The 12,110-nt window shown below is 40.3% G+C and overlaps 1 protein-coding gene across 1 annotated transcript in view; it reads left to right on the top strand.

Annotated features, from left to right (window-relative positions):
- Positions 1 to 12,110, top strand: part of fam135b (family with sequence similarity 135 member B) — a 59,614-nt gene continuing 47,504 nt past the window's right edge. The window contains exon 1 of the mRNA XM_034891404.1: positions 1 to 209. The gene's annotated coding sequence lies outside the window, so the exon portion shown is untranslated. The remainder of the gene's footprint in view (positions 210 to 12,110) is intronic.

Genomic DNA, 12,110 nt, shown 5'->3' with positions numbered 1-12,110 from the left:
AGAGAGAGAGAGAGAGAGCAAGAGGAGGGAGGAGGGGGGACTGCAGAACATACAGGCTCTGGATGAATATCCATGGCAACAGCAGCAGCAGCAGGAGTAGTGGCGGTATAAACATTGCAAGCCGCGCATCCCTCCGCAACCAGCGGATTACTCAGTACAAGACTGGAGCCTCAGCCCTCTGCGGATAACTGCGCTTCATCACTGCTAAGGTGAGGCGGTTTTATTCTACATGTGACACCCTCCTCCTGCTATAGTTGGGCTGGTTGTTGTCTGCATAGTGTGTGTTGAACATGAGAGGAGCTCGTTGTTTAGCCTACAGCAGAGAAAGCGGCTGTACTGTAGCTGCTGGTTGGTTAGAGCGCTGTCAGGCTCAGTGAGGATGGGTTTTATAGGAAACAGTCTAATGGGGGGGATTAAGCTTAATACATAGCATATCATACTTCTTTAGCATTTCGCATTTCTGGGTCTTTGCCTGAATATTCTCGCCTACTGTATGTGTTGTATACCGGGCATGTGTCCTTGTGTAAACAGACATAACACTCTAAACTGAGAAGTTAAGAGAGCAGAAAGGACCGGTTTAATCAAACAGACTGAGCCTTTCAAAATAAAGGCATTCATAAAAAGAGCTGAATGAATGCATTATTTGAATTTCCAGTGACAAACTGTGTGCCTGTGCAGTTCTGCATCTTCATGGCAAGCAAGGATGTTTGTCAAAGCTGCTTCACGGCACGGTGTGTGCTGTTAATTGTCAGTCTTTCACAGACACTGAAACGGTCCCACACACTGTCTGAATCGAACAAAGCAGAATCTCCCACTTCAATGCGAAACAATGCATGGTGGTCACAGCGGGCGCCAAATGGAGAAGGGCAGCAGCAGCAGAATGACAATGCAGGGTTAAATGAATCACGGTTACTAAGGCTGCTCACGCGGTAACGTAGCACGACTTCATGGCCCTCATGTGATTGATGGAAACATTCAGAGCAGAAAACCACAAGACCATGTTGGAGTGCTAGAGTGTGTGAGGTCAAAGCTGAACCAAGTGGTAATGTCCGTCATACTTTTTGACCAATTCTTCAAAGAGCACACACACACACACCCGTACTTGGCTCAAAGGCAAAACAGTGAATCAGAGTTGTGGATACATGGGGAGTCTGTTTATGGACCTTGAGTGCAGATAGCACGCTCCAGCAGCTCTCCAAACACTACAAAAGACTGCTGACGTAGTGGATGTAGGATTGTTTTTTGCATAAAAGCTCTTTGATCATAAGAGAATCTCATAGTGGAGATAGCAGAGATGCCGGTCACATCCTCTCTGACTCATTTAACTTGAGAACTCCACTTGGTCCATCTTTCGTATTGCCTTTGCGGGGATTTGGCTTTGTAATTTTGACAACAAAGAGCCTAATACAGACTCACGGAGGGTTTTAGGTAATGCTAGATTATTCCCTCACATGATTGCTGGCTCAGTGCTTTCATCTGAAGGGCACTCTGTCCCCACACATCCAGTGTGCTGATTCAATTCCCATAAAATAAGACATCGCGGAGAAAAAATATTGCTGGTTTGATTTGACTTATCTTAAAATCCTGGAAATACTTCATAACCTGGACTGAAATTCCCAGCGTTGCATTAATTCCTTTAATTTCTTAAGCTCCAAGAAGGTGCTGTAAGCCATTGGCCCTCTGTCATGTATCCCTTCATTTTGGCGACAGTCCTGTTTCTGTTATTGTGTTCTGCAGAGAAAGAGTTAGAGGTTAATGAATGGAATAAATGCTGAGATTAATTTCCGGCCCTTTGAGCTGTGCACACATACAGCAGCTCCCAGTCGTGGCACACAATGACTCTCTGTGTTACAATGACACAACGCCTACGTGGCCCGCAAAAATCTGCTCATGCCACATTCAGTCACTATGAACACGTTGCCTCTTCGTCCGCCCCAAATTGAGATGTCAGTCTGCATTGCCAACAGCTTAAAGTGTAACTCAGATATTCTTTCAACCTCTACCCTATTTCCCCATGTTTTTGTGAGCAAGACCGCTGTAGTCGACAGCCACGAAACAAGCTGCGGGGTAACGTTAATGGGCAATTGCTCACCTTCAATTTACGTCCACTTAAAGTGCTAGTTTTACAACTGACATGGTCATATTTTTATTCTAATTGTGTGACAACACTATGGAAGTACAGAGGTCTACTTTTTGGTTAAAGAGTAAGATCCTTTTTGTTTTACATGAAACAGCCCCCGCAAACCCTATTGCAAAACCCGCCAGACTCCATTTAAAAAACTGCAATTTTACATCGTAAAACACACTTCATTCAAAGTCGACAGAAACAAAACAAATGTATCAAAAGTCATCTTCGTTCATCTTTCCACCATTCCAACAAGTTGCACCACTGTGGATAGGTTAAAATAAACCCTTAATTCCCACATGTACATGTGAAATTAAGCTGGCTCTATGCATGCTAAAAGTACTTTTTATTTAAATGGAGTCTGGTGGATTTGGCGATTGTGATTTCAGGGATGTTTCTGGTTAAACAAAAATGGTCTTACTCTTGAACAAAAGGTCTCACTGTAGGGATCCTTTCAATAATGTTGTCAGACACTAATAATTATTATCTGAGCATGTCAGTGGCAAAAACAGCACTTTTAGGAGACGGCAATTGACAGTGTCACTAAGACACAAAAACCAGGTAAAATGGGGTCCAGGTTAAAGTATACCTAAATTACCCTTTAAAGGCAGCCTGGAGCCTTAGTTTTTGTGTGTGGATGAATGACTGCAAACGCTAGCTCTCCAAAAAAGCCAGCGTGTGTGTGGCCTGTATTACATAACACACAGACACCAGATGGCTGTTTTGTAGTGATTAGCGTTTAATGATGTAAAAATGAGTAGAAAATAGGAAAAATAGTTTCTGAAAATGCACATTAAGAGAATTCCTAGCACATTAGCTAGGCTACAGGTTGTGCAGATCTGTGTGGGACAAAGGCATTGTGCATATATGTGAGCACATAATGCATTTTAACTGGGATTTGTCGACAATAGAAAGGAACACGCTAGTTACAGCTTTTTGGAAATAAAAAAAGAGTTAAAGTTGATTTAAAGTCCTCTTAAATGATTTCAGTACTTTGGTGTCCCCCGTACAGGTGGTATTATTAACTGTGGTTTAATCCTACATGTCCCAGAATGTTTGGGGCAGCAAACAGTCGTTGAGCAGCTAGTTTGCTTTAAGCACACAGAAGAGCAACTGATTTATCCGTTAACAGTGCAGCCAAACAATTTAACATTGTCCGTAAGTGAAGAGAAGCAATTTTAATCCAGGGAGGGAATGGCAGACTCCTCCACTAACAATGAAAAATACTTTATGTTAGAAATCGATGCAGCACAGCATTGCCATATTTTCCATAGAAATACTGTATCAACACGGACGCCAAGTATCGATCTCTTATTATTATCTGTGAGATGGACAAACCAGAGACATTTCTATTGAAGACAAAACAAATGTTGACAAAGTTTGGCTTTGAGGACATAATTTGAAGTTGGAAAAAGGTAATGAATTGCAATATATCGCAGAACATCGCATGTGTAAAATCGCGAAAATAATCAGATCTTGACATAAATATTGTGATAATATCGTATTGAGCGGCCTCTGGTGGTTCCAACCCGTACTTTATATAACGGTATTACAAAATATAAACACACTGAAAGGCTTTTCTTAAAAAAATCAATCTTAAAATGTATCTTAAAAACCAGGCATAAATAGTATCAAAAATGGTTTTCATTGAATGAAAAACAGAATAACTGTTTATTTCTATTTTCTGCTGATTCATGTAAATGAGGCGTTTAGTCCAAGGTAATTCTTTTAAAAAACCAACAGCTTATTATAAATTCAATACAACTTCTTACTCACTGTCTCCATTTGCCATTTCATTGATTAAATAGTTATCTCCAGGAAATTTCCTTGAAAATGATTAGGAAATTATCATGAACTAACAGACACATAATGGAAAGTGTTATCACTCTATAACAGAAGGGCATGTAAAAAAAGCCCTGTCAAAATCCTAGTAGGGAAGTACTGGATCCTGATCCTGCCATGGTCTATAAATAGGCCTGCCGGTATCAGCCTAAAAACAGTTTCTATCTGTAAGATGCTAAAAGGATAAGGCTGCCGTTATTCTATGTCTTTCTTTTTCTGCCATCAAATCTAATGACCAGACCATAACCAACAAACAATGTATCATTCAACAGGTGTTGTCAGAGTAGCCTTTTATAAAACGCCAAGACATTTGGGATTTGTTAAAAACAAATGTAAAAACTGTACATCTTTAGAAGGCACGGATTAGCTAAGGGCTGAGTGCCACAGGGAGGCCTTACACAGAGAAGAACAGACACATTGTCAGTAGTGTAAGTCTTTCCATTGGATTTGTTCACAATATGAAAATCAGATTAAACCACATTGCCCATTTAAGATATGCTGAAGTTGATAAGGCTGTTCTCATGAACCATTCGTACATATAGCTATGAAAAGAAACACACTGTAATTCGTATGTATTTCATGTGTTTCTTGCTACATACATACAGGGGCGGCTGTGGCTCAGTGGTAGAGCGGTTGCCTGCCAATCGGAAGGTTGGCGGTTCGATCCCTTGCCCTGTAGTCCCATGTCGAAGTGTCCTTGGGGAAGTAACTGAACCCCGAGTTGCCCCCGGTGCTGCGCATCGGAGTGTGAATGTGTGTGAGTGTTTATCTGATGAGCAGGTGGCACCTTGTATGGCAGCCTCGGCCATAGTGTATGAATGTGTGTTCACACACACTCATACACTGTGGCCGAGGCTGCCGGCCAGGGGCCCCGAGTGGCCAGGGGCCACTCGGGGTTCAGTGTCTTGCCCAAGGACACTTCGACATGGGACAGCAGGGCCAGGGATTGAACCACCAACCTTCGGATTGAGCCACAGCCACCCCTAAAGGCATTGAAGCAACTGCCATGTGATTGGTTGATTAGATAATTGCATTCATGAGAAATTGAACTGGTGTTCCTAATAATACTGTAGGGGAGTATATCAATATTATATCGAGATCGTAATATGACACTAGATATCGTCTACAATCCTAAATATTGTAATCATAATATGACATAAGTGTTATTTTTTCCTGGTTTTAAAGGTCCCATGACATGGTGCTCTTTGGATTCTTTTAAATAGACATTAGAGGTTGCCTAATACTGTATCTGAAGTCTCTTTTATATAGACCTTAGTGGTCCCCTAATACTTTATCTAAAGTCTCTTTTATGTAGACCTTAGTGGTCCCCTAATACTGTATCTGAAGTCTCTTTTATATAGACCTTAGTGGTCTCCTAATACTGTATCTGAAGTCTCTTTCCCAAAATTCATTAATTTGCTCGTTTGAAAGCCATGATGTCTCTCTCTCTCATGGGCGGACCAAATTCTCTGGGTGGGCAAAGCAGAGAAGGGGGAGATAACCTTGCTCCTTATGACCTCATAAGGAGCAAGATTCCAGATCGGCCCATCTGACCTTTCATTTTCTCAAGGGCAGAGCAGGAAACCCAGGGCTTGGTTTACAACTATCCCCATTTCTAGCCACTGGAGGACCATAGGCAGGCTGGGGGAACAAACATTAATGTTAATAGTGACATTTTCATGCCATGGGCGCTTTAAAGGATTCATTACAGTAAAGTTATGTAATATTCTGAATTTACCAGACTGTTGTAACTGTTTATTATTTTATTAGTATTTGCCTTTACCCACTTAGTCATTATATCCACATTACTGATGATTATTCATCAACAATCTCATTGTGTAAATATATTTAGTGAAAGCAGCAATAGTCAACACTACAATATCGAGGATTTTGGTCAAATATATTGTGATATTTGATTTTCTCCATATCGCCCAGCCCTACATTGAGTTGATGAGTTGTATCATCATCATCATCATCATCATCATCATCATCGTCATCAATGGAAACAGTGTATGCTACGCAAACGTACGACAGCTGTATGCCTTTATGACTCGCTGATTTGATGAACTTATTCATTAATATATAGTCTGCATGCTCCAGCCAAATACTGTATATTGTTTTAGTAGGAAATAAAGCATATTAAGTCCTAAGTCCCTGGGGCTGAGCTTCTATTTAGTACACTGTGTTCATTTTACTCCCTACTGCCTAGCGAGCCCATTAATGGAGCAGTGAGCAGTTCCTGTTTTGAACCTCTGAGACAGCAGATTACAGACAACTAGGATGTTGGCTTACAACTCTGTGAATTCGGGAAGCAGTGAAGCATCTTGGGCTGTACAAACTCCAGTGTCTCGCAGTCTCACGGCATCATGATGACAGGTGTCATCTGTGGTCACCCTGACATGTACAAAGTGTTGGCCATTTCTTGTCTCTTTGGGCCATTTGTAGCAGTGTAGGGTACTACATCAGAGAAGGTTACAATGTGTCCCAGCACTGCTTCAATGCTTGCTTGCTTCCTTGCTTTACATTGACATTGACATTGTCACCTTTTAATTGTCCTCCACACTGCTGGCTTTGTAATGCAGATGTTCGGGTTTCACTGAAGATTTACTGGCCCTTCTTTCTCTACCCTTGGCAAGACACGTACAGTATCTAATTAGCATAAGCGAGGTGGAGGAGGATGTTTTACTGCCAACTGAGACACCTTTGATGCACCCTATTTGCACAAATTACATTCTGGTGTTGGTAAGGAAGGGACTAGACATGGTCCGATACCATTTATGCTTCCTGATACCAATTCTGATTCCTGTACTTGCGTATCGGCCGATACAGAGTACTGATCCAATACCAGTGGGTCATTTATTTTATTATGTTTTACCAGCTGTTTACTGCTATCCCTGTATGGATGTGATATGATTTCTATCTTTGTCATTCTGGCTCGGGTTAAACTCTTTGTGAAAAAACACAAACACTAAATGCCACAAAACTTTGTTTTAATATACAGTTTGACAGTCATTTATAACCAAAAGGATCATATATAAACTACTTTAATGTAGATTTTCTTCAGGGCTTTATTACGTGGTATTGGATCGGTGCATAAACTCCAGTACTTCCCGATACCGATAGCAGCGTTTTAGGCACTATCGGAGGCAATACCAATACTGGTATTGGTATCGTAACATCTAGAAGAGACACTGGAATACATTTCTCAACCAACTATTGGAGCTCATTTTAGCTTAACCCTTGTGGTGTCCTGGGGTCAAATTTGATCCATTTCCAAGATTATTTAATCAAAAATATGGGAGGTTGAAAATGTCAACAAGGCGAAGAAACATTGGGGGGAAAAAGTGTTAAAAATATTGGAAAAATAGATGAAAACTATGAAAAAAATCCCTAGAAGTAAGTGTCATCAAAAGGGACAAAAACATTGGGGGAAAAACAGAATAAAAACGTTGAACCCCCCCAAAAAAGAGCGTAATATTTTTATTTTTTTTGAAAAGTAACGAAAACATTGAGATAGGGACAAAAGTGTTTTTTTTTCATGTTGAGGGAAAGACAACACAAGGGTTAATAAGCTAGCAAGCTGTGGAACAGGGCAGGAAGATTGGTGGTACTCGGTGGATATCTGTATGCTGGAGTTAACTGTAATTACTGAAGCTTTTGCATTTCAGTTGCAGCAAATTAACGTCTCCTAATCCCCCAGAGTGTGACCTCTGGTGAAATAAAACCAGTCGGTCTAGATCGATCTTCACTTCTTAAGGAAAATGGACTGAAACAGTGTTGTTTTTCAGGAAGCTAATGCTTGGTGCACACCAGAAGATTTTCAAACAGATTTTCAAAAACTGTGGGAGACCACAGATGTAACGACAGACCACAGATTGCTAATAATTCAATCGTAGTGCACAGACCAGACAATTTAGTCAAGAATCAGGACCACGCACACTTATCCTAAAGTATTTCAGAGTTGGGATCTCACAGAAAGTTCCAGGATCTTGTGTGTCTTCAGAAAAAAAAAACATGGCGGTGGAATGTTGTCGGCAGATGGTTGCATTTGTGGTGTTCTATGTCTCACAAGCTTGTCTTCCTCTTCTTCTGTCCAACTGGCTCGGGAGACAACATAAAAGATAATTTGTATGTCCAATCAAGGGAAAATCAATCAATACAATACATTTTTTAAATCAATATTTTCTTATAGCGCTGATCAACAAATTACCAAGGGAGAGAGAAGGTGGAGGAAACAAGTGTGGCTGACATTGCTAATGGCAACAGTCCAAACAGTGAATTAGTTAGCTTCATGGTAAGCACAGTCACTGGGGCAACATGGAGAGCCGTGCTCATTGGCCGGAAAGTTACCCGCCCCTAACGGTGTGTATTAAGCTGGATAATGTAGCCAATTGCTAATTGAACCCCTACAGACTAATTCCATGTCGGGGTTTTAATCCGCTATGATGACTGGCTTGCTCTACATTATCATCTTTTATGAATTAACTTTTTAAAAGTTACTTTAAAAGTACGGTAAGTTCTATATGTTGGCAGCCATGTTTTTGTTCTACACAAGTCAGCAACATTCAGTTGGTGATTCTTCCCCGATCAGCTGGCTATCGTTAGCTGTTTTGGCTCAATAATCTATCGCTGTTCCTTTCACACTGTGTGATTTCGAGTCAGAAATCGAGGAGACTCCGATCCATCGGTAACTTTGGGCCAGTTGTTCAAAACATTTAATCTGGATCAAAATGATCCGGATTCGGAAATCCCACTTTCTGCTATTCAGGATCAGGTAATCCGTTTTACTGCTGTGCCGGTTTTTCAAAGCAATATTGGACCGGATCAGCCTGATCCAGATACAGTTTTCAAGACTACGCAAAAATCCAGATTACCAGTGCTCTAAATAGGACAACATATCACAATGTGGACTACCAGCTATGTAAAGGACAGGTAGAAGAGCCAACATGGGGTCCATGGAAGTGGTTCTTATAATAAGACAAAACACAAAAATAACATGAACATCCACTTCCATTCATAATTTCCTTTATCACCCCTCATCTGAGCCACAACAATTAGAAAACAAATGTATATATTAACAAATATATTGTGGATATTTTGAAAAAGTCTATAAAAAAAGGCTAAAAGTCCAATAGTTAACAAAATAAAGAATATTCAGCGTTCTTCATCTGAGGAAGAGAGACTAGTTATCACCAATTATTTTTGATAGGCTTATCGCTGATGAATGTATCTTTAAAATTAATATACAGTGATGAATGACAAAAAATACAATTTTTTATTTTTGTTTGTTATTGAAATCATGACGATAGTTTCATGGGGACAAGGTCATTTTTATTTGTATTCTATTTTTACTTTACTATACTGAAGAGTTTAATTGGTAGCCTGTGTCTACCTTATCTACTTTATCACTGTTACAACAGTGTCAACAAGTCAAGTGCAGAATATAAATAAAAGTACATACACTAAATGATACAAATGTATTATTACTTAACCAATTCTTCCTGGAATACACCTTGAAATCCTACCCCCAGCTGGGATCAGGATAACCGTGTCAGTATGAGCTTGTCCAGATCATACTGACAAGTTTTGAACAACACAAACTGAAGTCTTGATCCAGATTAAAACTAGGATTGGATTCCGTGATCTAACTGATTTCACATTCCATCTTTCCCTTTTGAACAACCCATTTTCAAGATTTGATTCAATCCAATAACCAAAATCCGATCAGTTTACCGTTGAACAACTAGCCCATTGAGATTCTATCTGTCAGGTAATCTGTTCAGGCCAGCCTCAAATCATGGGCAGCCCTGCGATTGTCTGGAGGGGCGAATCTGACCCAAAATTTAGCCAAATATTGTCTGGGGCAAGCATCAGCTAAGGACCGGTCACAAGTGAACATGCACTTTGGTATGCACCTTACTTTCTAGTTATGACTCTCCATGTCCTTTTTACTACACTTACAGAAACACTACCCATCATCAGCACAGGATTAAGTTCCATTTGAGAAAACGTTAACACTGTCAGGGTTTTATCTCCTTTTGTTTGGTTGCAGCTCAGTATTTACTGTTTCAGCTTCCACTGCACTGTGTGTGACTGCTGCAGAGTATATCTAAGTCCACATCTACGTTTAGTGGTTAGAGGATTTAAAGTCAAATTAAATGGTTGGTGTTTGGACGGGACACTATTGGAAAACACTGCCCACATGGGTGGAATGAGCTTCAGCTAGCCTGGGATACGTTGATCACAGGTCCTTTAAGGTACATCCATTTTCAGTGGTCTGATGCATTGAGGCATGTTGAGTATCTGCTTAATGAGCTCAGTTAATGACCATGTTTAGGCCTGTATCTATGTCTTTGTCCCTACAGATAATGGTAATTTTTAAGGGTGGGATAAAACATTGATACAGAAAATTTTAGTTCAAAACATAAGGTGCTCTTAATAGATTTCCCTGCTACGAGCGTCGCTACTACATGGCTCCTCGACACATGAAAGGAAACTTGAACATAAGTAGCCGAAGAGAAAGAGGTTTTCAACAGGATCGCGGACAGCAGTCTGGACCCGTAGTTGCTCTCTAGTTCTGTAACTTTAATTTACAGACTGGAAAAACGGGGGCTGCAAAGTTCTGCTTTTTTTTAACAGTTTGGACTTGCTGTGAATAAAGAGAGAAAAATCTGCATTTAACCTTTTCAGAGGCATTTTGTGTGCGTAGTTAGATGATATCTAGATGCATAAATTATAGGATTGTATATTGATTATCACTAAACAGCTGTATCATGATATTATTGGTATTGTGAGCTATGTATCGTATCTTATCGTGAGGTATCCTCTGACTCCTGCCCCTCGTCATTTTAGTTGTTGCTTACTACAACCAACTGAACACCTATTTCCAAAGGCTTAAAAGGTACTGGATGGGAAAATCCTCCACTGTTAAGTTAGTTGTTATGTGTTTAGACATCTCCTTTAACAGGATGATTGAAATCAGAGCCGTTTCATTACAAAAGAGTTTTTTTTTTTACTTAAGTAAAAGTGCACCGAAAGAAAAATTATCCGGAACAGGCAGACGCACTTGTGGTTGACACATCATTCTTTTGCTTGTGTAATTGGGAATCTACGCAAACGCAAAGTTTGTGTGCAACATCAAACATACATTTAATTTCCCAAATTTCAATTTTTGTGTTTAATAGGATAAGGAGACCTTGGTTTCCTCAGACTTTCATATTTGTCTAGGTACAAGAGTTTCTGAAACAGCATTTAAAAAATCATAGCACACTAAATCTTTAACACACTTTACACTTTACAGTTTACACTTTAATTATCACCAGTTTTGCAGCTACAGTGGTGTGAAAAAGTGTTTCCCCCCTTCCTCATTTCCTGTTCCTTTGCATGTTTGTCACACTTAAGTGTTTCGGAACATCAAACCAATTTAAACAATAGTCAAGGACAACACAAGTAAACACAAAATGCAATTTGTAAATGAAGGTGTTTATTATTAAAGGTGAAAAAAAATCCAAACCATCATGGCCCTGTGTGAAAAAGTTAAAACATACTACAACTGTGGTTGTCCACACCTGAGTTCAATTTCGCTAGTCAAATCCAGGTCTTATTATTGCCACACCTGTTCACAATCAAGGCATCACTTAAATAGGAGCTGCTTGACACAGTAAGGTCCACCAGAAGATCCTTAAAAGCTACAAATCATGCCGAGACCCAAAGAAATTCAGCAACAATTGAGAAAGAAAGTAATTGAGATCTATCAGTCTGGAAAGGGTAATAAGCCATTTCCAAAGCTTTGGGAATCCAGCGAACCACAGTGAGAGCCATTATCCACAAATGGCGAAGACATGGAACCGTGGTGAACCTTCCCAGGAGTGGCCGGCCGCCCAAAATTACCCCAAGAGCGCAGCGACGACTCATCCAAGAGGTCACAAAAGACCCCACAACAACGTCCAAAGAACTGCAGGCCTCACTTGCTCAGTTAAGGTCAGCGTTCATGCCTCCACCATCAGGAAAAGACTGGGCAAGGAGAAAACCACTGCTGAGCAAAAAGAACATCAAAGCTCGTATAAATTTCTCCACAACACATCTTGATGATCCCCAAGACTTTTGGGACAACATTCTGTGGATCGATGAGACAAAAGTGGAA

Source organism: Etheostoma cragini, chromosome 14, assembly GCF_013103735.1.
Source record: "Etheostoma cragini isolate CJK2018 chromosome 14, CSU_Ecrag_1.0, whole genome shotgun sequence".
Taxonomy (NCBI): Eukaryota; Metazoa; Chordata; class Actinopteri; order Perciformes; family Percidae; genus Etheostoma; species Etheostoma cragini.
The sequence above is the reverse complement of the archived record's forward strand: the minus strand, read 5'-3'. Positions and strand labels throughout refer to the sequence as shown.